This window comes from Protopterus annectens, chromosome 2.part1 (assembly GCF_019279795.1).
Source record: "Protopterus annectens isolate FY-2018-M chromosome 2.part1, PAN1.0, whole genome shotgun sequence".
Lineage (NCBI taxonomy): Eukaryota > Metazoa > Chordata > Ceratodontiformes > Protopteridae > Protopterus > Protopterus annectens.
Window position 1 is genome coordinate 687743896 of NC_056729.1, and position 26152 is coordinate 687770047.

General features: G+C 40.7%; 1 protein-coding gene across 2 annotated transcripts in view; it reads left to right on the top strand.

Annotated features, from left to right (window-relative positions):
* Nucleotides 1–932: 932 nt before the first annotated feature.
* NFXL1 (nuclear transcription factor, X-box binding like 1) overlaps nt 933–26152 on the top strand; it is a 1793512-nt gene continuing 1768292 nt past the window's right edge. The window contains exon 1 of one of the 2 annotated variants that reach the window (XM_044062425.1): nt 933–1097. The gene's annotated coding sequence lies outside the window, so the exon portion shown is untranslated. The remainder of the gene's footprint in view (nt 1098–26152) is intronic. The other variant, XM_044062424.1, reaches the window with a different exon arrangement.

A 26152-nucleotide genomic window follows, 5' to 3' on the forward strand; every position in this document is an offset into this window, starting at 1 on the left:
TGTTCATAGAATGCGTTTATAAAGGATTCTGCGGTCTGGGCCGTATTTTCCACAGTCCCGGGGGCTTTGAAGGATTCCACCTCGGTTTTGAGGAGTGTGAAATTTGCTTTAGAGAAGTTTTTCACTGTGGTTTTCTGGGCAGGGGGGGTTATATATATATATATATATATATATATATATAGCTTCCATTTAATTTAAAAAAATAATTATAATACAATCACTACATGTGTTATAGTTAAATGTATGCAGTTGCCAAAGTGCTGCAGTGAACACAAATGGTTACAACATACCTCTCAACCTCTTTTCGCAAGAATCTGGACAAAGCTTGACAAAAAGGGGGGGAGCAAAGGCCCAAAAATAGGGACTGATTTTAAATATTGCTCTTATAAGTTAAAACACGGTTTGTGTTAACATACATTTTTTTCTGAGAGATACAAAATATATGTCAATGATTTAGTAACTTCAGTTCTCAGACCATCCCAGTGATGTGCCAAAAAAACTACAAATTTTATAAGGAATAAACCAAAAAGATGAGGCAAAAATCTGGACAGTTGAGAGGTGTAGGTTACAACGTTTAACAAGTCTAATAAAGTCCAACTTCAAGGTGAAAAGCAACAATAACACGATTTGTTCCCACTACATATTTATTGCTGAGAAACATCTAGATGGCACTTCGGGAAGATAACCACGCTGCCTAACATGAGAAAGACAACTGAAAACCTGTTTGACTGCGGTACCACTTTACTTCGCATTAGTACACCTTCACCATTACAAGTCCAATATTCGGGGAAAAATGTGACCGTACACTCCTACCTAGACCAACCACTGGTTTATCACGTCAGAATAACACAGCAAAATATATCCGCCATCCAAAACATGTCCTTAATGTCACGTGTTCATACAATTCCGTTACGTGTCACAGGCCTTGAGCTACACGTGATACCATTTACAGCCCTTTTGGTAAAGTGCAGGTCCGTGGACACACAAGTTGAGTTCGGCAGCGAATCATATTGCTTTGATTCATATTTTGCAACCCGGTTGTCAGAAATGGAGGAAGTGTGAACATTTATTTCAGGTGAACTACCTATGTGGCAGAGGTATGAACTGTATTTGTGTTGACTTGTGCATAAGGTGTACATTACGTTCGTGTTGTGACGACCACTGTTTAATGATTTATATTGTAGTAGCGCCTTTTAATAATATTTATTTTTAATAGAGCCTTAGTGCTGAAATGTGAAACCATTAAAGATTTATTACTGCTTTATTTACGGACAGTAGTGTGTCCTGGTAATATTTTGGAAATGTGTGCTGCGGGCAAAAGAGATTGCTAAATAAAAATAACTTTGTAATGTATTCTTAATTCAGATGTAGTGTTCAACACTCTTTGCAAGTGCAGTGAATTAAGTTGTAGGCGTGAACGTGGCTAAATTGCATGGTGCCCCTTTCTCTTTGCTTCGTAAAAGTGTGGGCATATTTAATAAAATAGACCTGGTGACAGAAGGTAGAACTCAAAAATAACAGAAGGCAAGAAAGAGACTCACTTAAGTTTTGAGTGTTTTCATTTATGCTACATTGCACTATGGAATCGGTGAGTTGATTTAAGTGAAAATGTCTACTTATTTCCATAGGCACGTCGATTAAAGCTGTTAAATATAGGTGGATCAAGAGTAAATATCATCATGCATGGACCATAACTGTTGATTAAAAGTATAGTGTACTTGTTCATGAATTTTTTTTACTGTTTACCTAACTCCTATTGGAAGCCTTAAAAGGACAGTTCCATCATAAATAGACCATTTCCCTTTCCCAGAAAAAGAAGTTTTGCCTTACCATAACGTTCCGTCTGTGTTGTAGATATTTATTCATTCATTACTGTTAGGACTTCGGTTCCATCCTCAGAACCGATATGGCCATTACCAAGCTCATGCCAGCCAAAAATTCTTAGCTAAGACCTACCCACAATGCCCCTCTCATAGGCTCTTCAGATCGAGTTTGCCCACCATTATACTACAAAAGTAATAAAAGACACAGTAGAAGGTTTTGTCTGAGCAAATATCTTAACTAATAAGGAAATACTGAAGTCCACCAGGAGTCCAGGCAGGGGGAAGGAGGGTGGGAAGTAATGAATGACTAAAGATCTACAACATAGATGGAACATTATGATAAGACATAACTTCTTTATCTGATGTTGTAAATCTTTATTAATTTCTTACTGTTAGGACCGAGTCCCCAGCTATGGTGGGTGGCCCTTAAGGAAGGACATTCCTGAGCACCATAGAACCAAAAGATGCTCATCCCTTGGAGGCCAAATCCAATTCGTAATGAGTGATAAAGGTATGAGGTTGTGCCCAAGTGGCTGCTGCGCAGATGTCATCCATAGAGGCTATGGAATGAAAGGCCACTGAAGTAGCCATCGATCTAGTAGAGTGAGCCTTTATTCTGGAAGGTAAGGACACTTTGTTCTGATGGTAGATGAAAGTAATGGTGTTTCTGAGCCAAGAAGATAGTCATTTTGGAGACAGGCTTACCGAATCTGGGTCCTGCAAAGGCTGCAAACAATTGATCCATTTTTCTGAAAGATTTAGTTTTGTCCAACTAGAAATGAAGTTGCCAATGAACATCGAGGGTATGCAAAAGATATTCTCCTCTATTTGCATGATGAGGGAAGAAAACCTGTAGGTCAATAGAGTGATTAATGAAAAACCCAGAAATGACTTTAGGCAAACAGTACGTAGGGACAATATTTCCCTATGAAAAATCAAGTAAGGTCTCTTGACACTCAAGGCCTGCAACTCGGATACCCTTCTCGCTGAGGTAAAGGATATTAGAAGTAGAGTTTTCCAAGACATATCACGTGAGTTAGAAGGCTCGAAAGGAGGACTTGTTAACGACTGAAGCACCAGTGTCAAGTCCCAAGGCGCTCTATAGGAGGCTTGACAGAAGGTTTATCATGTAATACACTTTTCATGAAGGTTTTGCACAGTTGGTGTGATACAACAGAAGAATTGTCAATTCCATTGTGAAAATTTGCAATAGCTGCTAAATGCACAGTAATTGTCAATGCTGAAGCTCCTGCGTGTAATAGTGTAGTCTGGTGTTGTAGGATCTTCTGACCAGGAGTGGAAAAGGGGTCTATGTTATGATCTTTGGCCCATCTAGAGAACCTAGTCCACTTACTAGAGTACATTTTCTTGGTGGAGGGTTTGTGTGAAGCCAGAAGAATCTCGTGAACAGGAGATGAAATATCAGGTAGCCTGGCAGTCATTGGAAGTGGAGAAACCAAGCTGTGAGCTTGAGGCTGTGGAGATTGGGGTGAATCGGTCCCTGAGGATGAGACAGCAGACCTTGGATTGATCCAGGATCCACAGGCTGTGAATCGGATGAGACCATAGAAAAGGGAAACGGACTTGATGGGGCCAGTAAGGGGCAATGAGGATCACTCTGCTTCTCAACCTTTGATCTTTCTGGAGGAATTTCGGGATGAGAGGAAATGGGGGGGGGGCATACAGCTAAGTTTCCCATATGTCCGGGTTTCCCCGGACACGTCCTCTTTTTTGGGCTCCTGTCCGGGCGGTTTTTGAAAATTCTGTGATTTGTCTGGGTTTTAAAACAGACATCCCTATTTCGGAGTCTTTCCTCCGCTTTGTTTTTTTTTTTTTTTTTTGATTGGCTCGTGTACCGGTATATGAGCCAATCAAAAAATGGAGCTCTGTTCAATGTGGAACTGCTTGATGTTCCGCATTGAACAGAAGAGGGTCCACTGTGCATGTTTTTGATTGGCTCATATGAGCCAATCAAAAAGCAGAGCTCTGTTCAGTGCGGAACAGCTTGATGTTCCGCACTGAAGATGGTCCGCTGTTCGAGGTTTTGATTGGCTTGTATACCAGCATACTGGCCAATCAAAAATCCCCAAACACAGACCTTTTTTTTTGCTCTTCAATCTAAAAGGATGAAATAATATGTGCTGGTAGCAGCACATATTTTTTCATCCTCTTTTACATACAGACAGTTATGATAACCCTACATACAACAGACCTGGGGTCCAATCGTGTGTCAGAGCATCCCTTGGTGACGCCCCCTGAGGATCAAGGCAAAGTAGCTTCTGCATTTGTTGTTTAGGGGAGAAGCAAACAGGTTGCAGCAAAGCCTGCCCCAATGGCAGAAGATCTGATCCGCTATTGTAGGACTGAGGGACCACTTGTGAGACATCAGAATGTTCCTCGTTCTTATGACCCGGGGGGTGTAAGACCTGGTTCCGCCTCGTTTGCTGATGTACCAGACAACTGACATGTCCAATTGAGGTCCCGGAGGAAAGGGATGTGTGGAATGCTTGCAACACTAAGAGAACTGCCCTCAATTCCAGGACATGTATGTGCAAATTGGCCTTCATGTGGGGCCAGGTGCCTTGAACTGTCTTTCTCTGGAACCCCCCCCCCCCAACAGGGAAGCGTCTGTGGTTGCCGTGGCCCTGGGCTGGGGAAGGCAGTCAACACCAAAGATTTGATTCTGGCTTCATCCACCAAAGCATTTCTTTCTTGCAAAGGTTTGTAAGGCATGTCATGTGGTTGAGTGGGTGGGTTAAGATCGACAATTGTGATGAAAGGAGCCACTATCCTAGTCTCATGTGCAACCTTGCCAGTAGAACTAAGGTAATGGTTGTTGCCATAGATCCCAATAGCTGTAGTACAAGGTGTGCTGGTACAAAAGTCTGTGGGAGGAGGACTTGAATCTGCTTCTTATTTTTGAGAGCCTGTGAGGAGGAAGGGAAGCTTGACAGGACATTGTGCGAAGAGCAAGGCCTTGAGAGTAAGAGAGACTGAGAATGAGAAGATTCCTGATCATGGCAGTAAGGAGCCAATCAGTATGGAAACACCTGGAACCCTTGTATATTTGATGAACACTCTGGGGGCTGTCGAGAGACCAAAGGTTAGTACCCTGAACTGATAGTGATTGGCTCCCAGATGGAAGCTTAGAAATCTCTGGGAATGTTTGTCCATCTTTATGTGGTAATATGCGTCCTGGAAATCTATAGAGCACATCCAGTTCCAGGATTGGTCTCCAGTCCCCTGTCTTTTTTGGCACTAAAAAGAACCTCGAGTAAACTCTAGTCTGGTGGAACTGGCTGGATTACTCTTTTTCCTAGCAGCTTTTCGATTTCTAAGGCTGCAGCCTCCCTCTGACTGGGTGGGACATTGGGGAGGTGTTTTACGAGTCTGGGAGTAAGATCGAATGGGATATGATAGCCTCTGGATATTATTCTCTGCACCCACACATCCATTGTTATGAGTTGCCAGGCCTGTAGGTGCAGGGAAAAACTACTCATGCCTGCTTTCAGAGGAAAGCAGTCATGCCACTGGGAAGGAGTGCTGGTAGGGTCGGCCAGAGAAGGAATCTCAGTGCCCTGGTTGCACGGACCCCCTCTGCCCCAGGGGGATTGCTCATTATGAGTGTCACGAAAAGATCTTTGAGACTTCTTGAACCACAATTTTCCTCCCCTCTGGTTCCTGGAATAGGATCTCTGGGGGGTGGAAAAACGTATACCCACAGCAGACAAGGTCTTTCCGTCCTTTTCACTCCGTGATATTGTCTCTTACTTTGGGACTAAAAAGGGAAGATTCATCAACAGGCGTGTTGACAAAGAAAGATTTAAAGGGGTCCGCAAAATCACACAAAACGCATCCAAGCATGCCATCTCATGACAATGCCTGATGTGGCTGCTCGAGCTGCCCCCTTGGTGGTATGAGAGCTCAAGCGCATTGAGGAGTTCGAGATGGATTCCAGGGTAGCCAGCTGAGGCAACAGTATCACGCACCTTGTCAGGCAGTACCCCTGCCAAAGAGGCAGACCTTTCAGAGATTAGGTCTCTTTGAAGGCAAGTAAATTGTCCAGATAATTCAGCGATCAAATGGCAAAGGTCAGTGAAGCATAGGCCCGCTTCCCCAGTCTGTCCATAGCCCGAGACTCCCTGTTTGAGGGATGAACAGTGGAGCTATCTTCTGCCAGTTCCCTCTTGGTGGCCACCACCATGACCATGGAATTGACTACCAGCTGCTTAGATCAATTGGGCTGGTCTTCAGGGGGGGGGATGAAATTTTATCTGGCCTCTGGGGGACAGGTTCTGTGTTGTCACGGGCCTTCCAGGCACACTGCACAATAGGTTTAACAAGCTCATCTGCAGCAGGGGTCACCCAAGAAGTAGATGATGGCTGAGCACGGAAGACCTGCAAGAACACAGATTCCTCAGAAGGTTTTTAGGACTTCCAGTCTCTCCTCTGCTTGAGGATCTCGAGAATGTCTCCAAATGAGACGTCTTCTGGGGGAGACTGTGGGGACCCTTCTCCCTCATTGCAGTCAGTGTCTTTGGTGATGGATTCCTCCGGGGAATCAAGTGCTTCTTGTACAGTTTTTTCTGGGGTGGCTCCCCAATGGGATCTTCTGAGGAGGACTCCAGAGAAAGGGTTCCCTTCAAGGGAAGGTCTTGCAGCTCCCGTGCTCAGGATCCCAGAGTAGGGGATTGGGACAGCTGCATGCTAGAGGGGGGTTCTGTTGTCAATGCCAATGGTGCCAACTGTGAGCCTGTGGAGCCAAGGACCCTCTCAATCACCTGGTAAGAAGGCACGCCCGAGGAGGGATGGGAACCTGGAACTGAGAAGGGCAACCTCCGAACTGGGGTCACACCCTGCCCTGAGGAGCCTGCCTCCAGGTGAGGAGCTCCGAGAGGACTGGTAGTTGCCGGGGGAGCCATGGCCATAGATGGAGCCACCGAAAAAATAGGCGCCGAACAAGGAGCCAGGGTGCCGACACTCCAATCACTGCTCCGAGAGTGTGCCGGTTCCAATGGAGCTGTTGCACCAAGAGTAATTGGTGTCGACAGGGAAGCCTCTGCAGTTGGAGCCGAGATAGAATGCACTGGGAAGGCCATTGATACCGACATCTCTGGGGCCTGGGGGGAGGCCGGAGGAGGATATACAGATGAATATGCTGTGAAAGCTTCTGTTCCAAGAGGGGAGGAGGATCTAGCAGGGGTGGGTAATCCTCTAGCTGCCAAATGCTGGTCCACAACCCTCACTACATCTTGTTCTGAAAGACTCCTGGTGGATCTGAAGGAAGCTGCCGAAGGAGATTCGGGTCTCTCAAGAAATGGACTAAACTGGTGTCCCAAAAAGGGGTCATAAGTTGGAGAATATCTTGGTCTGGGAAGGTGTTCGACCTTCGGATCCGACGGTGTCAGTGGGGCCGTATGAGACATCGGCACTGTGACCGGGGATGGTGCTGATGCAGATACAATAGTCAGAGCCTGTGACAAAACCAAGGTCGGCACTGAGGAGGATGGTGCCGAAGCTAGTACAGTGGTTGGAGTAAGAATTAAGGGCAGCACCGAGGGAGAAGACATGGAGCCTGGTGCTGAAGTAGACTGCGCCAAAGGCGTGGGAGAAGCCCAGTGTCAACTTGGTTCCGAGGAGGACTGGGATGTTGGAACCGAGTGACTCTGTTTCTCTTTGTTTCTTATGCTTAAGAGGTGGTGAGACCTCTGTCTCATAGCCTTTGAGAAGGGAGTTTTCATCATACCCTTCAGAGTCAGCTTATTCTTATGCTCAGCCAATGTACTATTTGCTGAAAATGGAACACATATCGCAAGATACATTGATGTGGTCAGTGCCCAAACAGAAAACACACTGGGCGTGACCGTCGGAGTTGGGCATCTTGCGCCCGCACTATCACACTGTTTAAATCCCAGTTTTACTTTATCAGACTTCATGGGAATTACACTATAGTCCTAAACTACAATTTAAGCAACCAAAACAACAACAGCAAGGTTAAAGAAGAAGAGGTTTTTTTTTTTAAATGGATAGAAAAAGGAGTACCAGCAATGGTGCTAAGAAAATACCACAAAGTGGTAGAAAAGGGCCTACCAAAGGTAGGGGAGAGGGACAGTACCAACGATGGTATGAAAAGAGCTACCGAAGGTAGAGGGTAGGTTTTGGAGAGAAAGTATGTAAATTTACAGACAAAAAGTTGATATTTAGGGAAAACTGACTAGAGGTGGAAAATGATATAGATAAATCACAAAAATGCTACACTTAGCTTGATTGAGAAGGCTTGGCACGTCTGATGAGGAACGCGGTAAACAAGATCTGAAGAGACTGAGAGGGGCATTGTGGTTAGGTCTTAGCTGAGAGTTTTTGGCTGGCACGAACTTGTAACGGCCATGTCTCCTAACCGTAAGGAATGAATAAAGATTTGCAACATCAGATTGTATTTTTTTCAGTACAAAAGAAATACTTCCCAGCTGTGCTATTTCCATCGTAGTCAGTTTCTTCAATGCATACAGTGTTTCGGCTAAGTGAAACATTTTGGTACTATAGGACTTTTTGTATCCCTTGCTGTCATATCATTTTGACTGTCACATTTTAAGTTTCTTGCTATGGGTTTACCTGTAATTGGTCTTTGCTGTTTCACCCCACTAGATTATAAAGCTCTTTTATTGTGTACTGTTATTTACAACACAATTCTTGTCTTCTCTTGGGGCCATAAAGCTGTTGAGGCTTTTGTAGTTTAAAGATGAAGCAACCTAATTAACCTTTGAAACCAACTTAACTAATTAGCTAAGTATTAGAAACCAGGAAATATACTCTTTGACTGACTAAATGTGATAAAGAAAGAAAGATGAAGCTAGGACGTGAAGCACTCAATATCTACAAGCAGATTCTGTACCAGTAAAGGAAAGAATTATGTTAAATTCAATGAAAAACAGTCACTGATACTTTTACTTAATATACTTAAATCTGAGTATTACTGCTTCTATTCTAAGTGAATGAACTGTGACATGGCTGGTCTACTCAGCTGCGATCTGTCTGTGCATTATGGATAAAAAGTAACATTCCAAAAAACAAAATCACATCAGGAGGTCTTTGTCTATGGGGACATTCACTGTGCTCTCATAGGGTCAGTAACACTGCTTCGATGAACTCTGATAATGTCCCAGGATGTCCCTTTTTTAATTTCTCCAAGTCTTGGGTTTCTAATACCATGATGGGAGTGGACCTCATTCCTAAGTTCATGAAATTAGTATTGTTTCAGTCTTTCATTTTAGCTAAAAGGTGCCCAGTAATGACTCCTCTTGTAATTCTTACAGAGTTACATGTATTGGTAACTTGTTTAAGTATGATTGTAAATTTTTTGTTATAACACCTGTTGCTCCTACTAAGGGAACTGTCTGGGTGTCTGTCTTCCACATTGCCATTGTTTCTGCCTGCAAATCGTGGTATTTTATGACCTTGTGTCTTTCTCTGTACATAAGACACTGTATTCTGTGGGTGTTGACAATGAATGATCCCATGTGATATAAATTTCATAATTTTCTGTGATGCTTTGTGGCTCATGTTTCCAGTGTTTTTCAGCTACGTCAGTATTATCACATTTGCACAATCCCCATTGCAGCAGTCTTGCCACATTATTATGCCTTTCAGTACGCACTCTCTGCCATTAATATATCACAACCAGCAACAAGATGTGCGACTGTTTCCAATTCTGTTTTACAAAGCCTACATGTGTCTGTTTTTCCCACATATTCAATGGACTACAATGTGCCCATAGTTCTTTATCTTGGGCCGCCAATATTAAACTTTCATCTTTAGGTTTAAATTCACCTCTCCTTAACCATTCCTGTGTCCAGTTCTGATCTACATGAGGTTTTTCCAAGAGTTTTGTATACTCGCAGTTATATTTATGCATTTTCCACATTTCTTACGGCCTCATCTGATCCTTCATGTTGTAATCTTTCTTTTTTTTTTTTTTTTTGGGGGGGGGGTGCATTCAGTTCTGCTTGACTTTTATCTACCTTTAGTTTGGTTTCCATATCCACTTGATGCCGATATGCTTCTGCTAAACTAAGCAGGGAAGTCCATCTTCAACTTATTTTCCTCATTTTTCAAAGCTTTCACTATGTTTGGCTCTTGTGAGGTTAGCAGATAATGTATTCAGTCCTTGATTGCAAATCTGTACATGTAATAATTTTTGAGAAAGCCCATATGTGGAATATGTAATCTTGGTCTGCACTGATTTTTTAAGTTAGAACAGGAAGAGCAAATTGTTTATAGCTTGGACTTTCCTCCTAGATGTCAGTGCTGCTTTCAGTATTAATTTTAGTCTTCTGAAATATTCCTTACTTTTATTCGCATTTGTTCATGTTGTATTGTTGATCCTTCATCAGTTCCCAAATATTTATACACTCTCTCTTGCTCAAGTTCTTTTATATCACGTTCCTGTCCCAAGCTGATGTTTTCTTGGTGTTGCAGCTTTCCTGCCTTAAAGGTTTTTATCAAGACTAAGTGACATTCTTATATTGTCTGAAAAGTTTTGACCACTTGCAGTTGTGTTTTTAGTTCCTCTCCTGATGAACTATACCATTTTAAATCATCTGCAAAAAGAAAAAGTCTGTACACTTAGTTGTTTTCTGGGAACCTAATTGTAGCCATGACCTAATCTGTTAAGTAGACAGCTTAATGGGTTAAGTACAAGACAAAGGAGCAATGGTGTATTCAGCCCGGAATATCCCCCTTTGCATTTTTATCCCTGGAATAAGAATTTGTCCTTTATCTTGCCTTAATTTCAGAGTGGTTTGCCACTGTTTGTTTTTATGGTCACTGTAATGTAATCGATCAGTACAGGGTGTATCATATTCATTTTTAAGCGCTCTTATCCATGAACAGGGATACTGTCAAATGCTTTTTTGTAATCTGTCCATGCCATACTTGGATTCTTCCCTTTTTTACAGTTTTCCATTATGACTTTTTAACAGCAAATGATCCTTTGTTCCCTATGATTTTTATTACCTTTTTGTTCTATTGCTATGATTGAGTTTTCTTTTAAATGACTATAAACTCTGTTGGCACATATTCCAGTATATAGTTTATATGTTGCCATCATTTTTAGGATAGCTTGCAGGCTCGCTCTTGTAGGAGTATTGTTTTTCCTGTTCTTAATGCCTGTTCGTTTCAATCTCTCTGGCTGTTGCTTCATCCAATTTCATTTCTTGTACATTTGAACTTTTTATTCTTTATTTTACTTCTTCTATCCATTTAGCATCTTTATGTCCCACGGGATCTTCATAGATACTTCTCCAAAATTTAGCTATTTCTTCTTTTTTTGGTGGTGTTTCAATTCCTTTTGCCTTGTTTCCCAGTTCTCTATAAAAACTTTTTTGGGTCATCAATAAATTGCTTATTTTGTACTTTTCTTTTATATTTATCTGCATATTTTCTAAGTTTTTGTGCATGTGCTGATATTTTTAGTTTTTTTTTATTTGCAATAGTGCATGATAGATCCTGATCTGTTCTGATACTGCCCATTACATTTATCCCATCTGTCTTTGAGTATTTTGGTTGATCTATTCCCTCTTCTACACTCTAACAATGATGCTTATTGTCATAATTGCTTTATAGTTTTCTCTATTCGATACTTCCATGATGGCATTTGATTTCTCCCCTTCCTTTCCCTTACTATCATGTGTTTTTGTGGTAAGACTTTATTAATTTAGGTGCACAGTAATGTATTTTATTTACTTTTGTTATATCACATGAATCTGTATAGATAGTCCTAATTACTGTGTTTATTTTTTGTTTTTATCAAACTTCTAACTTTTTGGATTTTATTGACTTTCTGTAGTCTCTCATTCATTGATCTTGATATGTCTGTCCATTTCTATTAAATAAAGCAGCTCTTCTCTTAGATAATTTTCTTCTAAACTGAGGGCACATTCTTTGTTGCCATTTTCTGCAGGCATTCTATAGAAAGTTTCAGAGCATCTTCCTGTGCTACATTCTCTTCAGTTTCATCCTGTGTCATCCATCCTTTCATATAGGAGCTCGGTGGCCTATCACTCCACGATATTGATTGCATCAGTTACCACAGTTCCTTTCTTGCTGTACAACTTCAGCTGAACATTTGTACTGGATTACTATGAAAGGCTCCAAAGTATTTTCATATGGCAACTGATCAGATGTTTCCTGCTCCACTGGTTTCTCCTTAATTTGGGGATCCATTGTTGTATCCTGCTGTGATGTTATCTGAGTTAGATTTTCAACGCTAAATCTTTCACTTCGCAGGTAATCCATAATCTCAGTTTCTATTTTAACTTCTCCATTACTAATCTAATTTTCCTCTTTGTTTTTTTTTTTTTTTTTTTTGTACCATAAAATTTTCAATGTCCAGACACCTTTGCCTGTATTTCTCTTCAAATATCTTTGGTGCTGCTCTTTAGTTTTGCTTTCTCTTTTGCATAAATATTGCACCATAATAAATCTTTCTCTTTCCCATGTTCATATTTCTTCATCAGATCATGTCTCCTGCTCCTCCTGTTTCCTCATTACTTTTGGGACTCGTTATTTCATCTTGTTGTGATTTAACCTGAGTTAGACGTTCTGCACTAAATCATTCACTTCACAAATATAGAATATTTGTGATTTCTACTTTGCTAATCTTCTGTTTTACATTCCCTCTTTGTGATATATATATATTTTTTTATTGTGAATTTTTTCAGGTTCTGGATGCCTTTGCCTGTATTTCACTTTCAATACCTTTGGGGCTGCCTTTTTTGTATTGGTTAATTTAGCTTTCTCCTTTGTATAAATATTGCACCATATCCAATCTCTGTCTTTCCCATCTCCATATTTTTTTCTTTATATTGTCCCACTACTTCAGTTGCTTCTTTTTCTAAACGGCACAGGCTTTCTTGGTCTGTGTAATGTTTTTCATAAATCCGTTGTATTAATGAACACAAGTTTTTATTGGAAGCTTTTGACAGTTTTTTCTTGTGGAAGTATTTTTCTTTCCTCTAATTTCTCTCTTAATATTCTGTCTGGAAATTCTGGACTTCTTGCATAATAGTAACAGTATATAATGTCTATCGTCTTTATGGCTCTTTTTTGGTTTATCAGTTTTTGTGAATTTTGTGGACTGCTACTTCCTTCTGCAATGGCGAGGGGGGGGATCCTCTCCCTGGGCCTGCCTAGCTCCATTGTATGAATTTTTCTGGGATTCTACACTGTAATTTTTCCAGTTCTGGCACCAGTGCGCCCACCAAGATCGAGCACTTTTTTATCCTGGGTCTAATGCGCTCTGCTGTAATTTTTTTTATTTTTTAACCTATTTCTGTCCATGGTATATACTATGGAAAATACAGTCTATATATCAGTGTTGTCCTGGTGAGATTTTGTGAAAAATAGAGGTACTCACCAAGACTTGATGTTCCACCAATACTACTCTCTTTTGCTTGCTGACGTATTCTCTCTCCATTCGGATGTCTCCTGAATAGCATGAAACTTATGACCTATCAGGGCTGCTAGAATCTTTATTTAACCAATGCCTCTAGACAAGCTTGGTGCCAAACAAATGGATGACTGCAACTGTTATCCCCCTACACAAAGGAGGACCTTCCACTGACTAGGTATTTACAGACCAATAAATATGACTGCTGTCATATGCAAGGCCATGGAATGAATTTTCGTGGATCTAATAAAAAATGCTGTAGCACCTGGCAGTGGACCCTGCTGAGTTCAGTTTTGTTAAAAGCAGGTTGTGCCTATTTAACCTGGTGGAATATTTCTGAGAAGATCACTAAAGCTGTGGACAAGGGTAAAAGAGTGAAGACCTCCTACCTTGGCCTGGCCAAGGCATTCAAAACAATGTCACTTTGGCGTTGTAGATGAACGTACAAAATTAGGCATAAATCCATATGTCACTGTAGATGAACTTACAAAATTAGGCATAAATCCATATGTCACTAGATGGATAGCTGGCTGGCTTGCTGATATGACGTAGTTAGGATAGTTGCATCTTCCACCACAGAGGCCAGTCACTAGTGGAGTCCCACAGGGATCAGTGCTGAGGTGTCTCCTTTTTGACAAGCGTCAGTGGCTTCTGGCTGAATAAATTTGCAGACAGCGGCAAAGTAGTCATGGTCATTGAATCGAAGGCCATGGACTAAAACTCTATGCAATTAAATGCATAATAGTACTCTTTGGAAAGATTGCTACCCCTGGAAATTACCACATTGATAATACACCCCTAAAAGTAGGCTCTGTGGTCAGGGATATGGGAACACATGTTTGACAGTAACCTGACCTTTAACTACCACGTGTTTACTTCAGTGAGAAAATCATTCTGTGTTGCATAACTTATAAGAAAGAGCATGGCATCCATGCCCAAGGAGGCCATTGTTCCACTGTGCTGTCATCATACTCATCATTGAATACATCACATCCTTCACCATGTACCTGACCAAGCTTGATACAACCTGAGAGACCACATAGGCTCCTCACAGAATACAGGAAGTAGACAGTGCGGACCATTTCAAACCCCTATTCCTGTACTCTTTCTTACCGACGGCTGTAAAGTGATCTATGCCTAACCTACAAGGCATCCTCAGATTCCACATTATTGATTTGTTGCACTTCTGTAAAAACAAATGTCATCAGAAATACGCATTGTAAGGGCCTAAACCTCATCTGTGATTTAAACAAGAGATGCTGGAGGGACAAGTTTGTCTCCAAGATTACTCCTTTTCTGGAACAGACTGTTCATCCATCTGAACCACAGCTCATCCCCAATCCAATTCGAACATAACTTAGACCGATGGATGGGAAATTGCAGATTTACCCCTGGTTTGGCATTTGTGTCCTAATAGACGGGGGCAGCCTGTGAATGTTTGATGTGTGCAAGTCTGTATTGTAAGCTTGTAATTCCATGAGTCATTGATGCATGTCAGAAGTATTTTGGTAAATTCTGGGTAAAGTTGGTTAAAATTTGCAGCATCTTATCGGCAAAGTCTTGTAATGTTATGCTACCTCTATGTCATGTAAACGAGGCTATCTCTTCCTTTGACCACCCCTGCTGTGTGTAAGTGTTGTGTCTAGAAATTTTAAGGTAGTGGGGATCATGAAGAGCAATCCCCTTTGCATATAAGCAGCATCAGCAACATTGCATTACTGTAAAAAAAAAAAAAAAAGAAAAGAAAAATCTTTATATTAATCTGAATATGCTCTACCACATGCAGGAATTCCTGAAGACAGGAGGATAAAAACATATATTACCTGCGGAACATAAAGAAAATATAGACCCCAACATAGAGAGTAATTTTTTAAGACTGTGTATTGTAATACCGCATTTTAATAATGGAGACTTCAACATTTCAGCATACCCCTGTGCATAGAGATAATCCATCCAGCCATCTTCAACCCCTTTTTCCCATGGGGTCAGGGTGTCACTTCAACAGTGGCAATCATCTTGAGCCAAGGTTTACATCACCGGGTGGCTAGCCCTGTCATTGTAGTTAATCTGTACCTTTCACTCGTACATATATTCGCACCTATGACCAATTTAGTGTCCAATTCACCTACTGCATCACTTTGGAATGTAGGAGGAAACTTGAGCACCCAGAGGAAACCCACACGACTGCAGGGAAGACATGCAGACACCGCACAGATGGCACCTCAGCCGAGAATCGAACCTGAGAATGTCTTGCTGTGAGGAGACAATGTTACCTGCTGCACCACCGCTGCCACCCTAGCATAGGAATAAGCCTGCATAAATTTTGTTGAGAGCAGGGTAGGGACAGGCATGGATTATTACACATTCTAGGGTTTTCTCTTCTCCATTGTTGCCATGAGTAGTTATTGTATGCTCTCTAGTTTGAATTTTGCAGAACTTCACGACAAGCTAAAACATTTCTATGGGATTTGCATATTTTGGAAGGTCATCTTTGGCATTTTTCAACATATGAGCATAGTAGTCATAATAATCACTTGCATAGATCTAGAACTGGCCAGAAAGACTACTGTTTTTAATGCAGTTGGATACCAGCTAGATCTCTAAATTAATAGTTTAGCATGTAAATATTGTTAGTAAGTGTTAGAAATCAGCTCTGAAGCTGTACACAAAGCATATAGCAAGTACAGCTGTTAAGACCATGTTGTACTAAGGGATAGGGAGATCATTTTATTCTTTAGTAAATATAACATATATTTAGATTATTCCACATAATTGCAGTCTGCTTAAAACTTCATATTAGCACTGTCATGTCATGCAATTGTTTGTTGAGAAGGAAGTGGAAGTGTCCTTCAGCAAGAGAACCACATCCATGCTGCACATTAATTGTTTTGAAATGATAGTGAATCTTTTGCTTCTGTTGTGTTATGGATATTTAGTTTGAAGAATGTAGAAGTTTTCTATTTGCTTAAGTATCCTATGTATTTTACTTTATATTTGGTAGGTCTTTTTAGAATTTTGCTACACTTTATATTTTTAACTATTACTGTAAATAGGTCATGATTGAAAAACGTTCCTTTGTAGTCCTACCTGCTAAATAAACACTAAGTACATTTATTGTGTTAATTTTGTTTACCAGGGCAGTCCGACTAGATGTAGAACCCATTTTCATTGGAGTCCTGAGGAGGAAATCTCCATTGGTCCAAGATAGTGTAGATTACTACAGTTACATTAAACATTAGTTTCGTCATTGAAAGTGCAGTATTAGAAAATGATACACAGCATATTAAACTGGTTCACATTACATAAAAGCATATTGAATAAAAAAATGTACATTCACATTGGTAGAATCACACTATCGTGTTAAAATGGAATATATTGTATGCAAGCATTTGACAACTATAAACATGGATATGCATAAGTAACTATACATATACCTGTATTAAAGTGAGAGTTCAGCATTCAAATAAAGCTGGTCAAGCATCTTATTTGTGTAGTTAGACCTGAAACTGAAACTTTTTGTAAGTTTGGATGGTGTAATCCATCATGCCAACAAACTTCTTGGACTTTTTTCATTTGTCTTCAACAAGAAGTATGACCTTGTAGCTCTCCTGTTGCCCAATTGACCTTTTATTCCCCTGGCCTGCCTTAGCATGATACTCCTCTGGAACCTGGTAGAGAGAGGGGTTTGCTGTTTTCCAGGGAGAAGTTGCCTTCTAGCAGTCATGTTCCATTGCATGGATCGTGGAATGCAAGCATCCAAAACTGGTGAACATTTTTCAGAATTGCCATTCATTATCATGAAATATTTATTAACCAGAAATTTCTTGGCATAACACATTTTCAACAGAGGCCTATAGATGAAGGCTCTAAAAATTTTTTTTGGTTTTTTTTGTTTTTTTTTTTGAAGCACAAATGAAACTATTGAGTGTGTGTGTGTTAATGTACATATGTACAATTTATTGACTATTTGTGTGTGTATGTATATAACTATATACAAATACACATACACAATATTAACACATATGTTTGTTAATCATGTAATATACCACCCAGTATATATTCGTAAACTTATTCTATACCATCCAGTGTAATAAGAGAGCAGTATTATATGCAGATACAACGGGGGTAAAATTAAGCTTGTGACAGTAGAGATGATACAGCATTATTAAAAATTCAGTATAGAAGACTTGCAAGCTGTCTGATGGGAGTCCATTTCAGACGGGCAAAGGTTAGTACAAAGCCAGGTGTTAACATTGGTGTATTTGCAGAACAGTTTACCTGGCATTGGGTTTTGAGAGCTTTCCTACATTGTTGTTTGAGGCATTTTAGGGGCATTTTCTGTTTTTTAAAAGTGGTAGAGAGTTCTAGAATTTAGCCATCAAATGGTTATATAGAGATTTTGGTGTCCGAGTCCAAACACAACTTCTCAAGCAGAATACACAGAACGACAAAGAACTGAATCCCAGTATCATAAAAAAACGCAAACAATAAGCATCAGTTATAAAAAAAAACGATATTGCAGCACATACAAACTAGGGGAGCCTCTTGCGTGCCACAGGAGGGTGTAGATCAGAGTGTGTGCTATATCTTTAAGAAGCTTTCCAGTGAATCAGCACATGCATATAAGTTCTGAGCATGTGCAAGAAAGTGTCATTTTGAGTGAGCAGCCAGTGTGTGAGCATGCAAGTATGTAGTCAGTCAGTTAGTTAGTTTGTTTAATGTTCCTGCCATCCATTGTGATGTATTTGTACACAGTAAACTGAACACCCAAGCCTCAATGTCATCTTAATGAGCATAAGAAGAGTGACATGGTGTCAGAATGGGATCCAGAGTTGCAGCCATGATGCAACCAGTTAAAGTTGGAGGAATATATGAGAGTGGATCACCCCTACTGCTCAAACGACTCGCAAAACAGGTCAGAAAGAAATTCCAGGTACTAACACCTTCAGGAATGCATGGATCATGCAATCCCAAATAAAACCAAGACCCAGTCCTCCAAAGACAGACGTCCTGTCTGGTGGACCCCAGCCATAAATAAACTATGCAATAGGAGGAGGAAGCTACTACATGATAGAGCAAAATCCCAAAAAGGGAAGGCATCTCTGATCAGTATTAGCAAAAAACTACGGGCACTCATAAAATCGTCTTAAGGCCAGCTTAGAGAGACAAATTGCACAGGACACTAAGGATAATCACAAGGCTTTCTTTAGTTATGTTAGGAACCTGGGTGGGAATTCCCAGATATGCTCAGAATGAGTCCAAAATGACAAAAAATACACCGAACCCACAGACATTGCCAACATCCTAGCTGACAGGTTCAGCGCAAACTCTCCCACCAAAAGGGCAAATATCTATCCCAGCAGAGTGCTGCCCCCCTGACATCTCAGATGCTTAGGTAAGAGCTGCCCTCTCCAAAGCAAAAAACACAGCATCAATGGGACCAGACTGTGTCCCGGGCTGCGTCCTACATGAACTCCAAGAAGAGCTAAACCCAAACATAAAACTACTGTTCAATCTCAGCCTTACTACAGGATATGTACCCAAAGAGTGGCGTATAGCAACAGTGGTCCCTCTCCACAAAGGTGGTGCCTCAACGGATCCTGGAAACTATCGCCCCATAAGCCTGACTAGCTTGGTCTGCAAAGCTATGGAAAGGATCATCATGGACTTCATAAATAAAGATATTGGGGACCTACAGACACTGGATCCTACCCAGTTCGGCTTTAAGGGCAGATCTTGCCTCTTAAACCTGGTTGATTTCTTTGAAACAGTCACCAAGGCCATTGACGAGGGGAAGATGGTCCACGCAGCCTACCTGGACCTCGCAAAAGCCTTCGATACAGTACCCCACTCGGACATTATAGATAAGCTCACCAGTTTAAATATAAACCCCTATATCACTAGATGGGTTGCAAACTGGCTCAAGGACAGAACCCACATGGGTTAGAATTGCTGGAGCCATGTCACACTCCAAACCAGTTACAAGTGGCGTCCCACAAGGCTCAGTCCTGGGACCTCTCTTGTTCGGTATATATTTCTTGGAGGTGCAGGCCAACACTGAAGGACTGTGGCTGACCAAGTTCGCAGATGATTGCAAACTGGGCGCCATAATCGACTCTCCAGCCGACACAAGCATCCTCCAAAAGGGCCTCATAGAAACAGACAACTGGTGCCAGAGCCATGGCCTCAAGCTAAATGCCAAAAAGTGTATAGTCATCCCCTTTGGCAAAAACAAAGTGCCCACAAATTACCACATAGGTGGTAATCCATTAAATACAGAAGAAGTAATTAGGGACCTGGGGACCCAAGTTGATAGCAATCTCTCATTTGACAACCACGTGGCCAAAGTGGTTAGAAAAACATTTTAAATAGCCCACCTTATCATGAAGGGATTCACATCTAGATCAGAGGAGGTCATCGTGCCTCTTTACTCATCCCTCATCAGGCCCATAATTGAGTACAGTGCCCCTTTTGGGATGTACCTTACCAGACACCTGCAGCAACTGGAAAGACCCCAAAAGTACCTCACCAAGAGGATCAAAGGGCTCAAACAGATGCCATATGCTGCCCGGTTAAAGAAACTCCAGCTCTACTCAGTGGCATACCGCCTGCTCAGAGGCGATCTGTGCCTGACGTATAAAGCCATGTCCAACCCGGAATTAATGGACATGCTGCACCTCAGAAAATCCAAATCCCATCAAGCTATGCGCTCGAGACTTGAACCTCAGCACTGAATAAGTAGGACATGCTGGAGGGACAGATTCATAACCCAGAGGCTCCCTTCACTCTGGAATAAAATCCCAGTCCAGGTTAGGCAGAGTCCCTCATTGACTCTTTTCAAGAGGGATTTTGATGAGTGGATGGGAGATCGTAGGTTTACCCCGGGTATCACTTCTGTGTCACTGTTAGACAGAGGCACAGTATACTAACCTCGAAAAAGGGCATAGCAAAATTAATTTAAAATGGGTGGCGAAAGCCAAACACACTCTGGCTAGGCTTATAAATGCCCTAGGGCAGATAGCCTAGTATGAACCTATGAACCTATAAAACTTGCTCAAATTATTTATTTTGCTATAAATATAAAACAAAGCACTCAGACTGCTCAAAACTAATTTCTTATTAAATGAAATGCCTTAAACTGCAACATATTGATAAAAAATATTCAAAATAATTATGAAAATGTTTGAAAATATCTGAATTGCATAAAATGTATAAAACAAGGAAAACTACCATTTTTGTTCATGATGTGCTATTTTTTTATGTTAACTAAAACTATTCAAAATATCCGAAATGTGCAAAGTATTTGCACTTTACAAATGTGCGCAGCATTACAGTGCAGTAATTTCGCAAAGTAAAGTTATTTCAAAGAATATTCTGCAAAATACAGTTATTTCAAAGCATATTTTACTGAGTACAGTATTCCAAAGAGCTTATTGTGCATTTGAATGTTATTACATGTACCTGGTGTGTGTGAATGTTTGTACATAATTACAAGGACAATTTTGCATTGTCTTTATATTCTTTGGGCGTGACAGAAGGGTTTTTGCAGACCTGCACCGCTTGTGTTTGATGATAATATTGCAGAAAATTGGAGGGTGTTTGAGCAGGAATACAATATTTTCATACAGGCTGCACTTTTTTACAAAGACCCACATGTTGTTGTTGTGTCTTTTGGCTTTTCCCGGTTAGGGATCGCAACAGCGGAACTCCGGTCCGCTAATGATTGGCAGTAGATTTTTATGTGCTGAGTTGCCAGCCCTGACGCACAACCTTCAATGAAAGTACACCAATTCACGCATGTCTCCACACAGAAGACACTTTAGCTGAGAATCGAACAGGACAACGTCTTACTGGGAGGCGACAACGCTACCGCAACACCACCACAAAGACCCACATACAAAAGCATTTATTCCGCTTAATTTAGCTGGTTCAAAGGCCATTAAAAGGAGCATTCATTTGTGTATGCACCTGCTGTGTTTGCAGGGGAGGGGAAAGAGCCATATAGTGGTAATGGTTGAAACAAGGGAAGACCCGGAGTGCTTAAAATGTAAATTTAGAGAAATGTGCAACCCTCAAATGAATATTAGAATGGAAAGGCACTTATTTTACACAAGAGAAATGTATATCCCTCAAACAAATATTACAGTGGAAAGGCTCTTATTTTACACGAGGGATCAAACGCCTGGTGAAACTTTTGCAGCATATATAACTGACTTGAGAAATAAGGCTAAAACTTGCAGTTTTGGTGATTTGAGAGATGAGTTGATTAAAAAAATAGTCTTGTGTATTATTAATAATGGCCGAAAGAGAGAGATTTTGCTTTGAGACAGTGATGTAACATTTAAATAAGGCCATTGAGATTTGTCAGATATACAAAGTTACAGAAAAGCACAAGTATGCTTACAAATGAGAATAGCTATGGAAGGCACAGTGACAAAGCTCATGTTGATAGTATGCACCACGTGGTTAAAAGAAACGGGCCCAAGCATGTGGCAGATACTGCAGGCCCTGTAACAGTCCCTGGGAAACCCAGAGTCTTTCCAGAAAATTCCAGGGTATGCTCAGTGAAGCATAAGGGTGAGTCGGCAAAGTCAAAACATGTGCCCCAACCTAGCTTCATAATAAACTGTCATAATTGTGGGGGTATTCATGAACCCAAAAGAGAAAAGTGCTTAGCTTTTGGTCAGCAGTGTCATTCTTCCAATAAGTGGAGTCATTTCAAAAGGTTTTGTAAATCAAATAAGGCACATTCTTTTATTAAAAGAGGGCATTCCAGGAGGCAAGTTGATCAATTAGAAAGCTGCGATGCTACTGTTTATGTTGGTGGTGTGTCTGCGCTTGGTGAAACAGTTAATGCAGTAGATTTGTGGGCAGAGTGAGATCTTTTGTACTGCTTGGATTAATGGGAGTCATGTAGAGCTCAAACTGGCTCAAAGTGCAGTGTTATGTCAGCAGAGTAAAAGCTACAGAACAACTTGATGTGACAAAGTGTGCAAAGCTTGTTGCTTACGGTGGTGAAGAAATTCAGAACGAAGGCTCAGTACTGCTTTCATGTTGTTCTGCTGGGAACAGCTATGTCTTGCAGTTTTTTGTAGACAAAAGACACGTGCAGTCATTATTAGGGCTCAGAGACAGTTTGAAAATGGGACTGCTTTCACTTAGAGATTCACCATGTAAGTCTGAATGACAACAGCTCAAATTTCGACCAAACTGTTTTTTCTGAGTGTGCTGATATTTTTGCAGACAAACTAGGCAGCTATCAGTTGTGTACTCTAGGAAGTTAGACCCAGAGGTTAGCCCAGTTATCAGACCAGCACGGAAAGTTCCAGTAGCTATGTGGAACAGAGTAAAAGCCGAACTAGACAAAATGGTGCAGCTAAGGAGTGCTTTGTCCAGTAAAAGAACATACTGATTGGGTGTCCTCCATGGTGGTAGCTCATAAGAAAAGCTCAGATGATGTCAGAAAATGTATTGATCCAAGAGATCTGAGCAAAGCATTAAAAAGGCCTCACCATCCAATGTGCAGAGTCAAAGAGGTTACTGCCCTCCTGCCAAACAGCACTATTTTGTCTGTCTTGGATGCAAACAGTTCATTTTGGTAAATTTTGCTTGACCGAAAATCTTCATTATTAACCACATTCAGTACACCATTTGGAAGAAACAGATTTCTGAGAATGCCATTTGGGATGAATTCTGCCAGTGAAATCTTTCAGCCTGCAATGGAGCAAGTGTTTTTCTGGCTATCCATGTGCAGTTATAGTAGATGATATTGTAGTAGGAGGCAGTGGTGAAGCCGAACATGACAGAAATCTCAAGAAAGTTCTGGCAAGAGCATATCAAGTAAATCTTAAGCTGAATCCTCAAAAGTGCAAGTTCAGGCTATGAGAAGCTGTGACAAAAGTTCCAGTTTGATCAGATCCTTCAAAGCAAACGGCAATTCTCGAGATGCCAGCTCCAGGCAATATTCAAGCCATAGAACATTTTCTTGGTACGGTCAACTATCTATGCAAGTTCATTATAGATTTAAGCTAGCTTTCAGCACTGCTCAGAGAGCTGACACGCAAAGGTGTAAACCTGGTCATGGTCAGAGCAGCAGCAAAGAGTATTTGATGTCCTGAAGCAGAAATTGCTAACCCACCAACTCTCCGCTACTGTGATGTTCACAAACCAGTTACTCTTTCCTGTGATGCTTTTGAATTTGATCTAGGTGTAGTCTTCCTCCAAGAGGGTAGACCAGTAACCTGTGCATCAAGAACTCTTACCCAGACTGAGATGCAGTATGCCCAGATTGAGAAAGAGCTTTTGGCAGTTGTGTTTGCATCTTTGAAGTTCCATGATTATATGTATGGTCGATCTATCCAGATCACAACTGACCACCAACCTCTAGTCACTATTTTGAAATAGCCTATGAATATAGCTCCTGCCAAATTGCAATGCATGATGCTCAAATTACAGAAGTACAATTTCACTCTTGTTCTGTTTATACAAAAGGTAAACTTCTTTATCTTGCTGAAACCTTATCCAGATCTGCCAAAAAAAAAAAAAAAAAAAAACAGAAGAGCATAACAATGAGCAACTTGATTTTGAGGTCATGGAAGTGAGAATTTTTTCTTCCAACACGTCTTGATGAGCACAGACAGTCTGAGATCCAATTCTGGAGAAGCTAAACCTCTTTATCAGTCAAGGGTGGCCTTCAAAGCAACCTTTTTTACCAGTGGAAGTGCAACCTTATTTTCCATATAGAGATGGGATTTTGTCAGACAATGGTATCATCATGAAAGGTCCTAAAGTGATTGTTCCAAAATCCTTGCAACAAGAGTACATTAAGATCTTGCATTGTGGCCACCCAGGAACTGATTCTACCAAAAGAAGGTTGAGAGGTCTAGTATTTTGTCCTTCTATGTCACGAGATATTGAGAAAGTACTTTCATCTGGTTCAGTATGTAATAGTACAAGGCCGCATCAACAAAAAGAACCACTTCAGTTAAGCCAGACTCCTAAATTACCTTGGTCGACAGTAGCCACAGATGTCTTGGAGTGGAATGGTCAGCATTATTTGTTGTTAGTAGATGCTTATTCGTATTGGTTCGAGATTGCCCTACTTCCCAACCTAACTTCTAGTACTGTCCTTACTAAATTGAAGAGACATTCTTCTGGCCATGGTAGTCTGCACAGAGTTATTTCTGACCATAGTGCACAGTTTATAAGTCAGCAGTTCAAGAGATTTGCAGAAGCGTGGGACTTTGTTCATATTATGAGTAGTCCTGAGTACCCGCAGTCAAATGGCTTGGCTAAACATGCAGTTTAAAGTGCAAAACAACTGTTCGAGAAATCCATGTGTGACAATACCAATGTTTTTCTAAACTTGCTGAATTTCAGAAACATTCTTCGTGCTAATCCATGATTATGTTGAGACAAACCAGAACCACACCACCAATCAGCAGTAATTTATTGGTTCTGTATACTAAGAACATCAAAGCAGTAAAAGCCCAACTGTTGAAAAAGTGTTTGTCCCAGAAGCCTTACTATGATAAAACTAGCAAACCACTCGGTTCACTGAAAAAAGGGGAGATAGTAAGGATGCAGATATCAAAATGTTTTAATCGCACTGGATTTGTGAAAAGTTTGTCAAGAGCCGAGATCATACATTGTGGAATCCCAAAGGAATGGAATTCAGACAAAATCTGAAGGATTTGTTACCAGTGTCCGAACCAGTGTTACAGCATCTTGCCTGTGACAAAGACTAGTTCTGAGTGAGTTGTCCAATGTTCCTGTTCCAGAGGACATCCTGTCGGCAATCCCCGTTGCTAAGAAAATCACCAAAACTCTTCAAGCAGAACATTCCCCAATGACCGCTCTGTTGCTAAAACCCAGTCTTAATTATTATATCAGGTTGCATTTCGAAACCTACTTCCAGATACACGGCAACCTGGACATGACTGTTTTGTTTTATTACTGTTGTATAATTGCAAGACTATTAAAATGTCATTGTTTATATGAGACAGCTCAGTAAAGAGGGAGGATGCAGATCAGTGTGTGTGATGCACGTTTAAAACGCTTTCCAGTGAATCAGCACCTGCATATAAGTTCTGACCATGTGCAAGCAAGTGTGTTATTTTGAGTGAGCAGCCAGAGTGTGAGTATGCAAGTATGTAGTCAGTAGTTAGATAGTTCAAGTTTAATGTTCCTGCTATCCATCCTGATGTATTTGTACACAGTAAACTGCTTTAAACGAACACACAAGCCTCAACGTTTTAATGGAACATCAGAGTGACAGAGGGGACTTGCACCTCCCCACACCTCAGTACTTTATTCCAACTCCAAGGTTGTATAGCTTTGGGGAGTATTCAATTTCAAACGAAAACAACAAATATTCATTCTTCCGAAGTTGTTAAATCATGGGAGTTAGAATATTAACATTTTAGAGGACAGTCCTCACATGGGGTAATTCAAGAGGCTTGTCTCCTAGTGAAAGTCATATAATCTACTGCTTCTTATGAAACTATGTTTATTACAGTTCTTGTTTATTGAATACTGCTTTTTATGAAACTGTTTCTTTATTACAGTTCTTGTTTGAAAACTGTCTTTCTTGTATATTAAAAATAGTTTACTTTGTAGGCTGTTTTGTGGGGGGGTATGTTATAGTTGTGCATTGATTTTTCTGAAGTCAACTTGTATCTTGTATAATGATACAGTGAAAAAAATTCTATTTAATGCTAGAAATTAGTATAAAGTTCTGAAATGTGATGGTGAATGCCATGTAACCGTATTTACAGTCTGCCAAATTTGTAATTGGTCACCTTGGAAACCTCTTAAGTGCGAAAAGTCACTGTTTGCTGTTTTATAGTCCATAACATAAGAATTAGCAACAGAAAGTTACAGC